Source organism: Gadus macrocephalus, chromosome 20 (genome assembly GCF_031168955.1).
Source record: "Gadus macrocephalus chromosome 20, ASM3116895v1".
Lineage (NCBI taxonomy): Eukaryota > Metazoa > Chordata > Actinopteri > Gadiformes > Gadidae > Gadus > Gadus macrocephalus.
The window spans coordinates 7893639-7913953 of NC_082401.1; the positions used below are offsets into that span (position 1 = coordinate 7893639).

The 20315-nt window shown below is 40.9% G+C and overlaps 1 protein-coding gene across 6 annotated transcripts in view; it reads left to right on the forward strand.

Moving 5' to 3' along the window:
* The window catches only part of LOC132448770 (PTB domain-containing engulfment adapter protein 1), a 65938-nt gene that overhangs the window by 16298 nt on the left and 29325 nt on the right, over positions 1 to 20315 (forward strand). For 2 of the 6 annotated variants that reach the window (XM_060040288.1, XM_060040293.1), the window contains exon 2: positions 7808 to 7882. The exons of 1 other annotated variant lie outside the window; for it this stretch is intronic. The gene's annotated coding sequence lies outside the window, so the exon portion shown is untranslated. Of the gene's footprint in view, positions 1 to 7807; positions 7883 to 18107; positions 18367 to 18520; positions 18868 to 20315 lie in introns of those variants that run through there. 3 more of the 6 variants (XM_060040292.1, XM_060040289.1, XM_060040290.1) reach the window with 3 other exon arrangements.

The window sequence follows — 20315 nt, forward strand, 5'->3', positions numbered from 1 at the left end:
ATCTTTCTACGTTATTACTATTATTTAAACTCATTTGTTCCGCTCATGGTAATGAACAATTCGAGAAAAAAAGAAAAAAAAGTGATTCACAACACATTCAATAATAGAAAAGGGGTTTGAATCCATCTTCGTGTTCAAACCACTGATCACTGGTAAAATAGCTTATAACAGTATAGAATATGTTTCGGATTGACAAGGGCAGATATATTTACCATATATTTTCTGTTGTGTTTTTGTCGCAATCTGACGTGTCGTTTAGAAGTGACCATGTCAAGGTTATCGGGAGTGTGATGAATGCACTTGTGTGCGATGAGGGACCCGACAGAATAATTCTGAGCGGTGTCACCTTGACCCCTTCTTGTGCTTGTGCTAGTCCACAAACTGCAATCTTTGAGCCAAAGATACACATATTTATTTATATTTCTTCATCGGAGTTGGGTTGATTTATACTCAGCTTTTCTGCAATGCCTTTATTATTTTATTCATAGTCTAGTCGGCTCTTCTTTTCAAGCTTTGTAGAACTAGTCGTGGATCCCGACCCCAGAGACAAACCACTAAATCAAGACCTTCCAGAGGTGCCCTAGTGGTGTGCGTGTGTGTGCGTGTAGCGTCTGCTTAGTAAGCCCCCAGGCTATCTCCTTTCCCTGGGTTCCCTCTGACTGAGGGCACTGGGGAGATACGCAGGGATGTTTGAGTTGTCCAGCCCACACGGTGAACTTTAGAAACTTAACACTGTCTGGGAGTGGAGTTCCATGTTAAGTTGAAGTTTGAAGAATAACCTTTTGAGCTAAGTCCCGACCTTTTGGCGCAATTAGCGAGGTGTGTGTGTGTGTGTGTGTTTGTCTGTGTGTTCTTGAACATCTTGTTCAGTTGATTGACGTGTTTTCCCCTGCGCTATCCATTCACTCTTGTATTTATCACTTGTTATAAGGGAGTGCTCTACATATTCCACTTGTAAGACCCAACTCAAACAATAACTCAAGGCAAACCATAACTGTACTTGTCCTTAAATATATGGATCATTTAGATAAGCATTTTTCGCTAATCCGGGATGTTGTAATCTTCAGTGTAATGCTTTTCTTTATATCATATGAGGAAAATAAAGAATTCTTTGCGTAAAATTAAAAATATGAACCAAACTAGACACCATTTTAAGACAGAGAGAGGGATCAGGGGGGCAGCATTTGTTTAATGCATTTTATGCTAACAATCCTTTTCTAAATGTTAAACTTCCACATTTCAAAATATTTAGAAGGTCACTTATCCCCAAATAGATTCAACCCATTGTAAACATAATGAACTTCTGGCTCTTTGCCCAGGAGATGCTATTTTAATACAAATGGCAGATTTCCATTTATCTTGATAACCTTATCCCAGTGGATAGCCCCTCTCCCCACCTTGGCAACGTGCTGACTCCAGTGACTTGAGTGAAAAAGTCAAACCTGTACTGATATTTTTGGTCATCTGGGCTTTTTCCGTGATCACTGAAAACACTTTGACTTGGTTAATAACCCACATGTAGGTATGCACACATTACTCAAGCCCCACGTTGTTCATGCAAATTTCAATTTAGCTAAAAGCTTTTCTTTTTTTTCTTTATTGCAGGCATAATCCTTTGACTCCTTTGCTTCAGTATGTAATACTTCATGTGTCGCTGTGCTACACATTTGAATAATTGTCATATTCATCAAACTGGTGTAGGCCTATATAAAAAAAGATGATATGGTTTCATATACCATGACTATCAAGTTCTAAAATAGATCATACAGTCTGTCCTTGCATGAAAACATTACTAATTGATATATTTTTCTCATGCTACAATAGATTTGTTGTGCAACCTTTATTCACACGCAATCATGCAGTCGCCAAGTGAATAAGAACACGCGATGATCATACACTTAGTAGAACCAGCTGTAGCGGAAGTGATGTGGGAGTAGTCGTCTTAAGTACATCTGTCACTCGCATCATATTGAAGGAATTCAGCCCACCTCCTCCCCCGCTTCACCTCTGTTTGAGCTTATTTCCTTACTGTGAAATAACCTACAACAGCTATGGGCGCTTCGGGAATCTAACCTACTACTACTTTTTGGCTTGGATGCCATAACCCTCAACACTATTGCCTTCTATCCTTCAATCTCCCCCCCCCCCCCCCCGCCCCGAAGAACTGCTTGTGTGTTTGGAGATTGTAGTCCTGTGTAGCAACTTTGTAGTATCCCATTTCAGTCCAAGCCCTAGCTGTGCCAACTCAGGCCAACGTTTACTTTAATGAATTAAAAAAATGAAGGAGTGTACAGGGTTTACTCCATGCTGTTTAGCCTCATGACCTTTGCCAGCTGTTGCAACAATAATTATTTCAGAGATTATTGCCTAATTATTATTTAACTACATAATTATGTTCATGGTGGCTGGGTTATTGAGGTCAGTGATCCCCCTGATGACAAATCAACCAAGTGTTCAACACGGTCAATGGTGTCTGGCGCAGATGACATTATGAATTCATGCAGTTTTTCATTCAGGGCAATGGGAGGGGGGGGGGGGTGGAGAATGCCACCTATATTAATCATACAGCTTGCTTCCATTGTTTATTTAATATAAAACCCAAAGTAGGAACACGCCAACATTTTCTCATGCATCCTTTCCATTATTCATTAAAAAAATGAATCCTTCCGCAGATCAATTCCTGTCTCACCTCCAGCATACAATAGGTACATGCAGTAGAAAAGCTGCAGCGCAGAATTACCGATGCGTCAACATTAGGTGACTTGTTCTGCTGAGGAGTCAGCCATGCGTTTTAACCCAGACGTGATCATAGATCCGATTCATATTGTTTGCTCTCAGAATCAACACACTAGAGAACTCACTCGAGCTCGGCTGGGGGGGGGGGGGGGGGGGGGATGCAGGAGTAGGCTTTCAATGTTTCCCGAGACTCGTGAGCAAATAATACTGTGTGTACCGAGGTGTGCTGTCGACCTCTGTGTGAGAACTTGTTATGCTAAGGCGTCTTGACCGAGTCCACACTGTGTTCTAGTGGCCAAGTTTTTACATCAATACGACAGTTTTGAACACATTGTCCATCTGCACTAAAAGGTTGTTTTAACCCATATCAGCCCCCTCTCTCGTGTGTGGTTTCCCCCAGCTACTTTTAAATGCAAGACTGACTAATTACAAATCCATTCAGTTGACTTCAAAGGAAAAAATAAGCCTTTTCCAATGTGTCCCCATTCATTGTTGGGGGCGATGCCGAGAACTGTCAATACTTGAACCAGAACCGTCTCTTCCAGACCCTTTAACAAATGTGAAATGAATGGAGGTAATGTTTTTTATCAATAATACAGGCGGGCCTGCTGTTTTGCTTGCTTGTGAGGCTACGGTCTCTCGGGGAACATGTTCAAGGAGTGGAAATTCAGAAATTCAGTTCTGACCAGCTTGACGCCTTTGTTAACATGGAAAATCAATTTTCGTTAAAAGTGGGATAAGTCACACACCGATAAAAGTATTTTTTTCACCTTGATGACTTTCTTTTCTTAATGTATTCATAGTCGCAGTTCTATAAATGTGTGTCTGTCTGTCTGTGTGTGTGTGTGTGTGTGAGTGTGCGTGTGCGGATTGTCTGGGATTTTGTGTAGTGTTGCAATAAAAATAAACATGGTCTACACTACAGTTATTGGAGGAGTTGTATGATGCGTGTTTGATTTCCACAAAAACTAATAATTGTGTCATACTGATTTATCAGAATCATTTACCTTATGGACTGCTTATCAGCTGAGGGGCTGGTGTTCTTTCTTTATATTCGGCTCAGTGCACTTTCACATCCAGAAATATCACCTCTGTCTTCTGGAGGAAGTGAGGTGGTTGGGGTACAATCTGTGTGTCACCTGCCTCCTCGTCCAAAAAATCGGACTCTCGATTAATATGACTGATGGCTGGCTCAAATGACTAGCTGAAAGCTGGGAGAACTAGTGTTTCAATTTCTTTCGCTTCTTTCGACCTATCTTGTTGCTGGAGGTGGGGAGCTTTAAGCACACAAACATGGCCAGCAGTTTAAAAGTGTCTGTAAAGGTATCCAATGGTCAGTGTTGAAATACACTTGCTAAAATCCCCTTCTGAGAGCCTCATCCACTTGCGCAAATGAGTTTTATTCTGTCAAATGTCTCTGTTATCAAACAGAAGACGAGGCGTAACTCTTGCAGGGTGCTGGTTTTCCGGCCCAGGCTCCGCGCCCTCCCCCCTATAGTTCTGCTATGACAATTGGCCCGCTCAATCCCACATCATAGCGGCCTCCTACCTAGCATAGGTTCCCAACATATAGGCCTTGATTATATCCCAACTGTACATTTCATACTTATACAATCAGACCTAGGTTAGATTTGATACATTCCTTATAGTTCAAATCTATATAGAAAATCATGGAAATACTCTCAGTTTCAAGATCCCTCAACTCACAATTGTTAAATTGTTATTGTCTAATGATAAAGCGTAAATTAATTATGCTGGATGGGTTTAACGAGAAATTAAAATTGCTATCTTATTTCCTTTTTTGTCATTTTACAGAATGATGACAGAAAATGCATATTATTCTCGTAAACAGTAAAAAAGGTTTTATGGTTTATTTGTTTTATAACACTTACATGCTGATTTATATATATCATTTTTTTTGGTTCCATCTGTTAGTAATGATTAGTTGTGTGGAAAATAACCATTGTGAGACCATCTATTAACCAATACGTCCAAATCTATTTATTCCAAATGTGTTTATGTAGTCAACCCTATACATAAGCTATATGTTCTAAAATCTATTTATCCCAGTATGCTTAACACTTGGACCCAAACATGTGGTAACAGTGTTTAACCAAACACATCATGACAAGCCACCCATACAATTTTCTCTGCTATGTTTTGACCCTATTTAAAAGATTTGCACAATACAGCAAAAGCAACAGGACTTTTTAAAACTACAATTTCTTTCTGAGAGTCAAGATTGAAAGGCATTTAACAACTTCCTTTGTCAAGCGTCTCTCCATGATGTTTCTGAGTCATTCCATCTAGGGTTTTGTTTCCTGTGCTGTTGACATTGGGCCACAGGAATTAATCAGCCTCCTCCGCTCTGTTAATTCAGCCCTCAATGGAACTGAAATCCCTGCTAGGTGCTTTCAGACTTTTGCTACTTCCTTTCTCATTCAAGATTAAGCCTTGATGTCGCCTGCCAACAGGGAACCGGGGGTAGAGCGACTGACTGTGCTTTGGGAATGTCACATTAACAGTGCTATCCCACTGGTTGGCCAGCTCATTGATCATCAGACATCATGACTTTGCCACCCCGGTTGACCTGTGAGAAGCGGGCAATTCTTCAGGTGTGCTGACCTTCGTTTTGCCTCATGGATTGCTTTAGTGAATCTCAGTTGGTGATTAGTTTGAGGCCCCTGCAACCCTATTTGGAGTGATTGGCTATATATTATGTAAGGAATGTACCATGGTGCCGTGTCCTGTGATTGGAAAATATTGTACGACGGGGTTGGTGATGCAGCCGAGGCTAAGCCAAGGTTTGCTTACCAACTTCCAAAACGTTGTTTTACTCCATACCACAATTCAGATTTCAACAATGATTAGATAGCCATTTTGTCACTTTCATCTGTAACATCTGCTGCTGTGCTTTGAGAATGTATATATTTCTGGATGCTTGTATACCATTGTTTTGAATGTTGGATTTGTACCGCATTTATTCAGAACAGTTAAAAGGCAGAGGTGTCCTGTCACTTAAAAATAATGTACAACCTTGGAAGTTTATTGAACAATCAGGATCAACTAACCAACGCTGTGGTATAAAGTGCAGGGTAGTCTAGTGGTTAGGATGGTCGTCTCAAATCTGAAATGTACTGGGTTCATACCCCAATGTCGGATATCTTCCTAAGGCATCCAAGCAAGATTATCAAACTCCTTTCCTGCTCATTCATGACGTCTTAAAAACATAAAATAACAATCTCTTATTCATATTCCTTATGCTGTGTTGACAGTTGGATTAAACATGTCTACTCAACGTAATGCAATTAAACCACTGAACATTTCCCCGAATAAAATAACTTAACAATCTATCATGGTTATGTTTTGTTATAGAGTCTGGCCAGTTTTCACATTAATTGAAACGAAACGGAAGGCCTGCTCAGAGAGGCCTTGGGTGGCTGCATGGATCCTCCAGACTTGCTTCTTTTCACTATCAATTAACAAACTATTCTACTGCTAATTTTTTATTCAAATGAACACATATAAACCAATACAATTCTACTTGGCCTTAAAGTTAAACGTTACTTTAAATATATAAATATGTTTTAATGGGGCCTCGTTAATAGTCAATCTTCCAGTCTCACCATTAAATGTGATTCATCGAATAAAAGGAATAGGATGAGCAGAAGTGATCAACGTATCAGATATGTACAGTGGCCGAGAAGACCCTCAGTACTGTGTATTGTGCAAAACAAAAGTGTTGATGGTATATCACCTTTAATTTTGGATTGATGTTAATTATTTTCAAACATTGATTGAGTGGGTCTGAAGGGATTTTCCGTTTGTTTCCTGAAAGGAAGCATTGGGGTTTTGACAAAGCATTTGGGAAACCATATCCCGATCCACGGTTAACTGGGGCAAATAATTATGTTACCTGCAATTCAAGTACAGACCACCAGGTGCTTTGTAAAAACCAAACTCCTTCATGACAGTTGCTCTTGTCTTTTCTAAATCACGCCTCTGTGTATCTTCCTCTTAGACATCTGCTCAATCAGATATATAGACAGCGACGAATATATCTGTTTCATGTTTAGTGTTGAGAGATTGAAAAGTGGTTGTGTTTTGCTTGGTTCTTCCTAGATTGAAACAAGGGTTTGAGTTATCGGGTTGGAACGTTTTGTTTTCTCTCGTTATACTATCCGCTTGTTTATATTTAGTTTTCTCTTCCAAGCTCAGGCCACAAACGGTCTCTAAGTTGTATTATACATTTTTTCTTAGATGTATTGAATTAAAATATTTATTTTAGCTGAGCCACATGACTCTGTTGCGCTATAACTTAATACCTCAAAGGGCACTAAACCTATGAGTTCCAGGAAACACTAAGCTGAACAGCCGAAAACAGACACAGATTATTGTTCTGCTCCTTTTTTCCTGGTCCAAACTCAGAAATGGTTCCAGCTTCCAGAAGGGAGATATAACCACATCTGGCATTGTTTAAACGCATCATCGCTAGGCTATGCAAGAGAGCCAAAGAGGGACAACAATGAAACATGTTTGGTCAACATATTCAGCCTTTGACTCATATGGGGGAAGGTAACATTGTAGTTGGTTTGACACACGGCCTAAAGTTATTGGGTTTGATTACCAAGGTCTGCATTCTCCCTTAAGTTATCATTGAGCACGATTTGCAACCCCTACCTTCTCCTAATTTACACAAATCTAGAACCCATTTTAATTGATCTTCTTGTTTCATTTGCACAGTTCTTTAGTCAATGTAACATATGAGATTGTGTGTATGCGTGTGCGTGTGCGTTTGCATGCTTTGCACAAACAACGTTTCAACGTTTGTGCACACACACTTTGCGCTGTATTGTTTGCTTTGAATTCTGTGAACTGCTTTGTGTTGCTAAGAAGATAACCATGGTCTACGTTCATTTACATTTGCATGGATGCTTTGCAGGCATTTGGTGTGTTCTATCACAAAGTGAACCACCATTCACGATAGTCTCTACAATCCCCAATGGGCTACAAGTCTCCAAGAAGACTTCCTACTCCCCTCAGCTTATCTCCTGTTCTTTCTCTACATTAGGACGCAGCACCCATGAGACTCCACCAGCCCTTACACCAGTGAGACGCAACACAAGAGCATCAGCAAGCGCCATCGGTAAGACCCGCCCTTATCTAACATCTCACTTCTTACACGCTCAGATATCGATCGTCTGCTGACTTCAAATGCAGTTTGATTCCATAGCACGCCTGTGTGTGTGTGTGTGTGTGTGTGTGTGTGTGTGTGTGTGTGTGTGTGTGTGTGTGTGTGTGTGTGTGTGTGTGTGTGTGTGTGTGTGTGTGTGTGTGTGTGTGTGTGTTCTTCCTCTCATCTCACAACTCACAACAAAGCTCTACATAATTACATTATAAGATCAGAAGATTATATTCACAACACAGACACACACACACACACACACACACACACACACACACACACACACACACACACACACACACACACACACACACACACACGCCTTGAGGCAACCCTAAGTGGGGTACCGACCCTGTAGTGGGAACCCTGTATCAAACAGTATGTATCAAGGTGCAAGCACTTCACTCTGGTTTATTGTGCCTAGCATTGAGTTCATGTATTCTTGGCCATCGTAGCTATTCTATATTCCTGTAGGCCTACTGGGTGTTGAGGTGTTATTTTAATATAGTTCGGTGTTACATATACAAACACTGTGCTCTGTTTTTCTTGTCATCGTCAGTGTTTTTCACCAATACTGGACCATATCTGTAACAGTGTAAATAAATGTGCTAGTGTTCATGGACACATTAGGATGCCTGGAAGCCACAGACAAAATGTTACACGCAATAATTTATGTACGTTTGTAACTCATTTATGTAAGTTTGTATCGGATTTCAATATATTTTGTTGAAAGTTATTATACATATGTGGGATAGTAAGTAATGTACCTTGCCTCTTCTGTGGATAATTCCACTGATGAACTACACCTACACTAGCACTTAGCAACTGTGAGGCCGAATATGGAAACTTATTTATCTGAAAAAATGAATTGCATTAAACAAAAGAGCTCTGATCAAGATCACGTCAATGCGTGTAGGTTGAGGGAATACATATGATTAAATATTGTCATGAAAATAAACGTGGGATACAAATGGACCAAAGGCCGTCGTTCAGAAAGGTTTAGTGATATCTATAAGTCATCGTCTTCCTCATCGTTCAACATTGGACACGACGTTCAGAGATGAATTCGATTCATTAGGTTTTAGATTTGGTTTTGTTGCAATAACTTTTTTTCCCAAACTTCAACAAGGTACTGACTACAAATCAATCCGGCACCAGAACGATCTTGTTTACCTTTGAACTTTGTTTTTCTACCTTGCGTTTACGGTCCAGTATTAAGTAGAACCCAAAGGACAGGCACAGTGAGATACGAGCGATTGATGTTGCTTTGGTCACACCCCATATTATATTTTTTTCTATAAAAAAGTTCTATATCTAAAGGTCTCTCATACATAACCAAATATTCAGCACCCAACCTTGCTTTGAAAGATCTATTCCAATATGCACGTCCCCCGGGCTGCTCGATGTGGCCAACATATATAAACCAGGCTGTGTCTGTAAAATATATAGGTTGGTGTAAATTACCTCAGACAGCTTTTATGCCTGGACTGGGGGAAGCGTCTTATCATGCGGAAACAGGGATGTAGATTAGAAACAAATTATTAGGGTAGTTTTGGACCATAAACGCTCCATAGAAATCCCTCTTGGAGATTTACGAGCGCTGTCGCACGAGCGTCGGGTTTAGCCCTCCGTGAAAACCCACCTGTAGTCAAGATGATACTGCAGAAGCAAACCGGTCCCAGCGCTGCTCTCCTCCCCGTAGACCGCCTTCACATTCAATGAACGTGAACACTTTTCAGTTTGTGTTGTCAAGATTCAAGACTAGGTTTATTGTCCCGCAAAGTGGTTGATTTGGTTTGGGCTCTCAGCCATGCTGCTGCCGCAAAACACAAGACATTCCACTTACAAAGATGTTTGTTAATAAATATATATATATATATATAGCAAGGTTCCTATCAGAGCCTGTAGGCAAACAGAAAAAAACAGCACCAAATCTGCATTAATCCCTGCAATAAAGACAAAGAACCTACATTGTCCCTCATGGCCTTGTTCTTTTTTTTATCTGGCGCCTTTAAACGTTTTGCAGAAGAGGAACCACTACCTCGAGGTCAGTAGCTGATACTGTGTGTGATATGGGACGGGTTCACAAATATCCTATTGGCTTTCCTCAGGGTAGCCTTCCTGAGAGGTCTCAAGACTCGCGCTATGCAAGAATTGTTACATATTCTGTTAAAACTGTGACTATCGACTGCTTTGAAGATGTATTGAGATTTGCACAGGCGTTGTTAATTATTTGTCATATTAGCAGACAAATTTAATTTCATACTGCCCAATGCTGATTTGGGGATTAAAATGATGACCATTATATTTATTTTCAGCCTAATCTTATTCACCAATTCCCACAACACAAGACATCTGTGTTTGTTTCAGCTGGCTTTCTTCTCATTAGAAGAGAGATGTCTTACAAATTCTTTCTGACAAGGTGTAAAGATTTAGAATTGATCTGGATGAATGATTCTTCCAGACAATAGATTAATCACATTATGCAGCAAAACAAGCCGAATTAAATATTAAACTGATGAAGAAACTGAATTAAACTGATAACATTGTGAATAAACAAACCCCCTACAAATAAGGTGACCATAGGGCATCTTTTATGATGTTAATACATTTTAACTTATAGACAGTTTCATGAGAATACCAGAGGACTCAATACCAATACCACCATTCACGTAGCCTCCACAGTCTTTGTCTCCTACTGTCCTCATCGCCGGAGCACTTTTACTATTCATTCTTTACAAATCACTTATTTAGCAGACAGTTTTATCCCATAGCGACTCTGCACTCTGTCACTTAACTTGCAGAAATGTGCTTGGGCAGCACTTGGGAATTGTGTGTGGTTATTCCAATATTGATTGTGTGCTTATATTGTTCTCACTCAGCCTCACTTGTATGTCGCTCTGGATAAAAGCGTCAGCCAAATAAATCAATGTGATTTAATCCAAAGCCAATTAAAGTGATTTCAGTGACGTCATGAGGGAGTCAAACAACCTAACCGCTACCATCTCATGCCTAAATCCCTCATTTAAGGAAAACCAAACAACCTTTTTAAAATGGTACCCGCCCACTATTTCCATTTATATTATATTAGGCACTTTCTATTTGGTTTGGGGGTTGGGCCGTTGGCTGATCAGGCTCTAACAATCTGACAGGGGAAGGGGACGGGGGACAAGGGGACGGGCAGTCTGACATTTGATTGAAGACTTAGTGCATCTAAGTCTAAAGTTGGACCAGGATCAATCCATATCAATACTATGTCACCCACTACATCTCTTCATCTAAGGGGTCTATATTTCACCCTAAGACACCCTTAGTTGTCTTCGGGTTTGGCTTTCCTCAACAGACTTGAGTCCTTAAAAGTTCTCAACCCCAGGATGGCTTGTGACCCTCAACTCCCACTTTATTCAGACAAGCAGCGAGCGATCCTGAGGGCCACTGAGGGTAGGCCTCCCACGCAGCACCCTATTGCAGGTGGCTCCCGGTTTTCTTCGCTGGCTTGAATCCAAGTGTAATGATTGAATTATGAGCAGTATGCCAATACTCTGATTCTGATGTACTGCGATGTTAAACCTGCACTTTGTAAGTTTCCAATTAGCGGCCAGCTTCTATTGGCTTGAGTTGTAGCTGCAGTTATTGCTATATAATTGTAGTTATTTACAGTTATAGCTATATACTGTCATCTGAGATTTACCCATGAGAGGGGGATAGTTAGAATTGAAACAATTTCTAAAGAAAAAATCCCTGGATGGATGGACTCGTGGACAGGCGTGTTCATACTTGAGACGCTTTCTATTTTTGGAGTTAATGGCTGCAGTAGAAACGTTAAATAGTACAGGTTTAACTTTAATGGTTTAGGTTAAATAAATTATTATTAAGTGCATTCATTAAGGATGGCTTTTTCATCGACGTGATGGAGATGTGTAGGATGGAACATATGTTTGCTTAAAACTGGAATCATAAAAGGGAACCTATTCAAGCGACCGGATAATTAAGTTGATAGGGTATTCAATTTTCTCTGTTAGAACCCAGATGTCACACTCTACCCATTTCATGTATCCTTGAGCAAGATCCCTAACCTGCTCTTAAATTACATGATTCTGAATTATTGCGGTCGCTCGTGATTAAAGTGACAGAATGTTAAACGGTTTGCACCCAAGTAGGATTGGTTGTTGTTACTAATCAGGATGTTGGTGACAAAGTTGATTTTGATGCAGCATGCAGCATCTTTTGCCCTGTACTTTGGCAAGGACTAAGCTAAGTGCAGCCTTAAATCACCACACGTAGGTTGTTAGAGTTTTTAGCGGCAGTGGCAAAAAGTCAAACTTCGCTAATTTTAGAGAACACAATTTATGTAGCGCCGACATTTGAAGGAATAATTGGCAAACCCTTGAATGTTTGCCGTTGACCTTGCTTGGAGGGTTAGGCCCTTCAAGCATTGGAAAGAAAATGCAGGTTGGAATTGGATGAGAAAATTAACATTCAAAGGTGATCTATTGATTATATGACGAGAGGAATCTGAACTTTATTTATCAGGCTTCCGCAAACCACACTTCATCTACTAATCCTATTTTAGAGAGGAAGGACCTTGTTTAAAACTTATTATGCTAGCGGGTAACTTTACACACACACACACACACACAAAGGTGTTTTCTGTTTATTTTTCACTTTTATTTTTCCAAGAACTAATTAATTATTATTTTCCTACCTCAATCAAACCAATTTTATATATAAAGCCCTTCAAAGACCCTCGTGTTAACTTTATCCACAAATACCATTATTTTAAATCCCAATTTAGACTTAAGGAATAATACGTTCCAAGAAAAAGTTTTCACAAAACCGTTAATTATTTTTAAAGTGCCCCCTTCTTTTTAGCATAACAAAGTGGTACTTCACCCCTGAGGCAATGCAATTAAAAGAGTCATGGTCTGGGTTTGAATCTTCTACCTCAGCGAAATCTTAGTGAGATAATCCTTGAAACATATTACAACCGACTCGCCAAAACGTATTTCTACACACACACGTAAGTACGTACACATTTGTGCTCAAAGTGCTTCAAAGACACAGAGATACGGAGACATAGAAAAAGGCTGTGATACGCTGGCATTTCATCTGAGGTGTGGGAGAGAAACTTATTTGTGCTAGAGTCTTGAGAGTCCTAATAAGAAGCAATTTGTCTCCGCTCCCAGATGGTAGTCTTTGACAGAGCGGTATCATCTCTATCCAAACAGGCCCACTTCCCGGCCGTTACCCCCTCCGTTCAGACGCTGCTTGGTCAGCTGTATGCGCTCTGCCAGAAATCAGTTGACCCAGACCCAAAATAACTAGCTCGCCTCATCGCAGCAGTTATTACAGTTATTACAGTTATTAAAGATACATTATTGAAGAAGAATCTCCCATTAGGTTATTATGCTCCTTTTTTTTTCAGGCTGAACAATTCAGAGTTATGGACAAGATAACAAACACAAGGATGATGCAAGAAACTTTATATTTTGACATTGTAGGTTAGCAGTATTGCACTATGCCATCAAAGTAATTCACATTGGTACAAGAAAACCTCCAAGGATGCTGTAGTTTATAGAAAGGTAGTTTTCTTTACGCCGATTGTCTGTAATACGAGAGGCAAAAAATAGTTTTTCTAGGTACAATACATCGGTACAGTACAATACATAACAGAGAGAGGGAAAGCTGTAAATGTGGCTAGAACTGTTCTTGTACATGTATTATTTGTACCCCTGTGTCCAAATAGACGAATGAACCAATACACATTAGGGAAGCTGGTGTCCTTGTTTGTGTACTCTGTTGCTCCCATTTCAGGGCTTTTACAAAAACAGCAAACATCTACCGGTACTTCTATGCGCCACCACCCGCTGATTCAATCCTTCATAAATAAAACAAATATTTGGTGCTCTGCTTGTGCCATGTTCTTATTGTGTTCTGGTTAAGGAATGTAACTTTTGATATTGAACCAGCGGCCTTATGATGTTGTTAATAAGCCTATAGAGACTATAACATGAGACTATAACATGGTTAAATTAATAAATTAATTTTAAGCATAGAAATGGCCCCATTTCAAGTTTTAACATCTCCTCACAGACTGAATCCTGGCACTGGCCGAATGTAAGCCCTCATCAAATACCAGCTACCTGGACGCAACAGCAAGGCTCTCCATGAGCTACTCATACTATGCATTGAATGTATATGCAGAACTGGCAGCATTCTGCATTAGCAGCAACACAGTCAGAACCACTCTTGGTCGAGATAATGACCAATTAGGTTTCCGTTCACATTCCTTCATTGATTTCCCCCCACCGTTTCTTGGGGAGCCTCCATCTGACCGCTCTACACGTTTTGCATCAGTAAATGGGCAAATGTACCAGTCCATTACAATTAACAATCCCATTACTACTAAAGCAAAACAGGTTTGAATACTTTTGGGGGGCTACATCCTGAGATAAATGTACAAAGTAAAAATATATTTGTTTGGCTGATGCTTTTGTTTAAAGAGACTTGCAGTGAATTCAGATGCATTCATTAAGGGAGAGATGGAGGCCGGGCATTATGCTCAAGGACAGCCTCTAAGTAGACTATTGGAATGGAGTTCAGAGACTTTCCACCTTCTAACACCAGCCTCATAAAAATACAGTAATTATGCACACAAAATGGTTATTTCATGGTTCATGTTTCACATTCAGTTCAAGTCTTTGAAAACCCAAAATATGCTCTTTATATCCCGGCAGATACATACCACAGGTTTCTCACTTTGTGATTAGGACCTGAAATCAATTCTAATGTTAACTTTAAAGAGATTCAAATGGATCATTAATGATCCATCATCTCATAACTTGATTGAGGAGAAATGCGTGTAGATGGAATCGACAGAAATTTCAAGTTTCCTGTGTCTTCTAGCTATGGTTCTGTAAATGGAAACTATCCTCCATCTGCACAAATCTAACTTTAATATAGAAGACTGGTCTGAGACTTTCACTATCAGCAAAATCACATGAAGATATTTACTGTTTGTACTCAAGGATATCTTCCTGTCTGGTTTGGCCTAGAATAGCAGTAATATACCAGTAATATACCTTTAATATTGAACAAGTGCATATCTTATATTATGTGTCAATATCTTAAGTAAGTATGAAGTACATGTAGTGACATATTATTTCATGCAAAGAAAGAAGATTCAATACAACTTTCTTTACCGTTATTTTGGACAGTCTCTGAACTAGGAGTTGTTATTTTTTCAAGACAGTTGTATCACGACCTGACCGCACATCTCCCCACCCTTACTTCCTACCCTTTAGTCGGCCATATGCCAACCGGAGGGGCCTTGAACCTTATTGTGGACTTTGCAGTTCCTGTGATCTTTGTTTTGCCTTAGGTAAACGGGGGAAAGGAACTGAAAATGGAGATTCAGCAGGCCCTTAATTCCCCTTCCTTGTGGTTACAATCGTGGTAGGAATCTAAATGGAATCTTCCTTTTTTTCTATTATCCCCCAAAATCATTTTTTTTTATTTCTTACAATGTACCCTCTCTTTGTGACAGTTGTGACAACACTTATTTTCTTTTGGACTAGAAATTCCTCTTGGATTTGATCAGGCTGAACATCCGTGTTCACACGGCTTCAGCTCGTTTGTAAAGTTGAGAAAAGGCTTTTTTATTATTATTTCCTTTGCATTTCCCTGATGTGTCCGTTGTAAGGCCAAGCACGAAGCCTGGCCTTTAGGGCAGACAGGAGCCAGTCAACCTGTGTCTATTTGTTTGGTAAACATACCCTGTAGGGATGCTCTGGGGTTCAACTTCTTGGCCCTCGGATGTCTCCGCCTCACTCTCTCAATTAGCCCAGCAGCGCCTGGTGGAATTGTGGATGACCTGTCAAGGTTTTCCTGTCATACTGTGTGTGTGTGTGTGTGTGTGTGTGTGTGTGTGTGTGTGTGTGTGTGTGTGTGTGTGTGTGTGTGTGTGTGTGTGTGTGTGTGTGTGTGTGTGTGTGTTTGGTTTAACAGCTCTATTGATGTGATGTGTAACATCCCAAATACCCCTGATGTTGTGTTTTTAAACAGAGACAGAAAGGAAGTGCTCTTACTTGAGATAGGCTGTGTATTTGATCTGTACATGGAAATGGCTTTCAACGATAAAATCCTTAAATACCAGCCCATTCTGGAAATTCTAAGGGACCTAGGCTACCAATGCAAGCTAATAGTGTTTATTTTTGGAAGCTTGGGGCATGCCCACAACCGTGTTTTCAGTGGGTTAAGGCTGGCTGGGCTCTCCAGCAGAAAATCTAAACAATTAGCAAAGTTCTGCTCCATATCAGCAGTGATAGGCAGCCTGGCAGTGTGGCGCAGGAGATGTTTTTTGTACCCTTGAACAATGACTTATCTTATCTCTGAACTATTTGAATCTTGTCTCTTGTAATGTGATTGGTGGATTCAAATAAAGAATTAAATGTATGTGTATGGTGGAATACATTTTAATTGAAACAGATGTTAATGTTTTATTGCGATCTTCAGGGGTCATACTATTTTCATCCAGAAGGGCTTTAGTGCTTATGAATAACGTGAACGTTTTTGTGGTAATCCATAAGCGGTAATCTAATAAGTGTGTGTTTGCTTTTGCTCTAACTAGAATTTTGGACTGGGCCCTGATCATCGTATTTTATAGCATAATTGCACAGAATTAGTAGTGCAACATAAGGGTCATTCTGAGACACACTTTGTATGCCATGTTTGTCCTCTGCAGTGTTATGGCTAGTGCGTGCGGGCTCCTAAAATATGTCAGTAGAAGGCTGCAAATGTGGACATATTTTTAGAGTAGAATTCGACGTATGGGTGTGGTAGGACTGGTGAAAATTTTGACATTCCTTCCTATGCATTTTTCGCCCTCAAATGGTCCCCCCCCCCCCCCCCCCCCCCCCCCCCCCACTAGCCAGGGCTGTTTAATGTCTGAGCCAGCTACAGCTGCCCATACACAAGCTGGGGAGTTTAAATTATGCTGGGCAAGGCATGGGGAGGGAAAAAACATAGAAAAATAAAGTAAAACAGAAGAACCTAGAATTTCAAACAGGCTGGTCCCCGCCCTGTTTTACATGGCCCCCAAACGGCAGAGGCAGGCAGATTCTACCTCCTATGCGCTCATTCCAGCTTAATCACCCAGCCGGAAACCCTTTGAGGAATCACATATACTCTTGATTTTCTGGAAGGTGGTTTGCATCATCTGTCTGTCCATTTAGCCATCTGTCTATCCCTCCACCCAGCCCGCTTTCTGTTCAGCTCTCTAGGTAGCTGTCAAGCGGGCCGGATTTTTCATGCTTTTTGAATGAGTTCCAACCGAAAGTGAATATGTCGAGGGCGCTAGAAACACATTGAATAGTCTCTCTCTCTCTCTCTCTCTCTCTCTCTCTCTCTCTCTCTCTCTCTCTCTACGTCTCAGTCTCTCTATGTATTTTATTCTATCAGCATACACAGCTTTTACATGGCCTTATTTCCCCTGCTCTCTATGGTTGAGCAAATCTCTGGCCAGGTCATCTGAAAGTGTCACATTTCAAGAAGGGAAGAATCCATGGTCTTATTGCGACAATAGTTCTGCAGGCTGTGATCACACACACACATTTCTTTTGGGGATCTGAGTATAATGTGGAGTCAATCGACCTGAACAGGATGTGTTGTCTTCTCGAGAACATAAGGACAGGACTTGTTGAAAAGTCCAGTGCATTTGTCTGAGAATGTGCAGGTCGGCTGAGTCAGGCTGGAACGAGACGGGGCGTTATGGCAGGCAGAGGGGTTATGTGGGCTTTCAGAAGTCATCTTTGGTATGCGCCCAGTGCTTCTGCAATAAACCCTTAACCTTGTTTTGAAAGAGATGTCTTTTCCACAAACAAGGGCCACTCCCTCGGGTTAAAATAAGGTCAGTATGTGAGCAGGGAAATGTGCTTGCATACAAAAAACAATGTATACTACACAAACATAAATGAGTTTAAAAAGAAAGTTACAATACAGACCACTTGAGAACAAACGTTGAACTAAAGAAAACTTGAATAAACAGTTAGGGTTTTCAAGGTTGTATTCTAAAACCCTGACAGATTGTTATGTCCTCAGTTCCTCTTGGCAGACGGTTCCAGAATGTCAGGTATGGAGCGTTTCCTTGAATACAACTTCTTGTTGAGTATGCAAAAACGCTAAACCCACCATCATTCTTCCTCCGCCTCCTCCCCCTTTTCTCCTCCTCTTCCTCCTACTTGCTGTGGTCCTGAGTGCATCACCATCTGGCCCACAGCTGAAAACTATTAGACCCTGCAGAAACATCCTCCGCTCACTTTTCAACAAGACCCGTTTCACAAGGCAAGCGAGTGAGCCTTTCTCCCAGCAGAGCTATTTTTTGAAGTTTTTCTACCGTTTCCCCGGGTCATGCAACTTTTATCGTAAGCAAGGATTTCTTCTAATCTGTGATATCAGAAGGTGCTTGGTGTTCTGTTTTTTTGTTTTCATCACGCGAGTGTGAGTGAGGGGGAGAGTGAGCGAGAGAACGGCTGTTTCAACTTTGGGGCACCGTTGTTGTTCCAGCGGAGAGAGGAGCTGAATGCATGCGGAGGGGTTGTTGCTCTGATGTCCGGTGGGCTGTGTGTGCCGAGTGTGCAGGATTCCAGAGGCTCCATTATGCCAGAGAAATGCAGGAAAACAAAAAGAATCATTGTTGCGTTCGCTGCACTGGGTTTTATGTTGCGGCCGGGTTGCACGTCTTTATCGCGTGTCAAAAATTGGCTACCTGTTTAGCACATATGGGTCGCATTAGACACGGCTTGACAGGCTGTTTCTTTTTTAACAGGAGACGTGTACTTTCCCCAAACGTATTTCAGTGCACAGTGATTATTTTCTTTGCACAGTGATTCTCTAATTCCATTCTTTTGCTGAGTTTTGGGATCAAGGGAAGACGTCCAAGTGTCAAAGTAGGTTCAACTTTGTTTGCAGAACGTTTGTTTCCAGAGTTAAATTCCAATTGATTGAGTCACTGAACTTTGCCAAATCTTGGGCACAGTTTTCTTTTTCTCTGTTTTTCCTGGACAGAGATACAAACTTTCCATAACTTGCTTGTGAAGGAAGATAATGCATTTCCTCAATGTTAACTATGGACACAAGGCAAAATGTTTGGGCTTGTGACTGTTGTTTTCGGAGATATCTTCGACCTATGGTGATAGATGCTGGGTGCTGTATACATTCGGGTATTGGTTTTCATGGTTTATTTGCCATTGGCAGGAGCTCAAACACAAATCCACCTGGTCATGTCATGTATCGGTACTTAGAGAGGAAACCTCAAATTTGCTGAAGTATTGGCATGTGTCCAATCTTAGTTGGATTCTTAAACCTGATAAAGTTTGTCCGGTGTGTTGTGGTGTCCCAGGGATAGATGGGCTGTGTGTCTACAGATGCTATCGCTAACATGAGGATACTGTAAACCACCTATGGTGCTTGGTTCATCCTTTCAGAGCTGTTTATACACACACAAACACACACACACACACACACACACACACACACACACACACACACACACACACACACACACACACACACACACACACACACTTACTAAACTACCCGTAGGAAGTCACTACCTGACTTGGTACTTTAGGCTATAGCTGGTAAACACAGACGGAGGGGGTTTGAGACCTAACAACCAAGTGTTAAAAGTACTGTGTGTGTGCATGTGCGTGTGCCTGTTTGTGCATTCGTGCACAATCGCAAATTGGGGGTGGGGGAGCTGTGCTGCTCCTGGATGAATGCGGATGACTCTGTTGGCGGAGAGTTCTTAAAAGGAGGCCAGAATGCCTGCAAAAATGTCAATCAAGATGAATGACATCACAGCCAGACATCACTGGCGTGCGACAGGCCCAGCTTTACATCGAGGCACAATGACTCCTTCACAATAAAAGCCTCCCCCACGATAAAGGCACTCTATCAGCGACTGCAGGCATCATCCCTGTGTGCTGATCGAAGAGAGGCCTATACAGATAGAGAGGCATTTCTGTGTGTGTGTGTGTGTGTGTGTGTGTGTGTGTGTGTGTGTGTGTGTGTGTGTGTGTGTGTGTGTGTGTGTGTGTGTGTGTGTGTGTGTGTGTGTGTGTGTGTGTGTGTGTGTGTGTGTGTGTGTGTGTGTTGAATATGTTTATGGTGTGTGTGTGTGTGTATGTGTTGAATATGTGTATGGTTTTCTGGGTGTCGGCACAAAGTGTTTCACTGTGTGTGAGTATATGTATGAATAATTTTCTAATTAATACTTTTTAGGTTTTTCATGGATTTAAATATGTTCAATTGAATAAATCACTGACAGTGCTGCATTGTTCAGTCACTATTTGTAATACATTAGCATTTTCTCTACTAGATGAGCTTCTAGCAG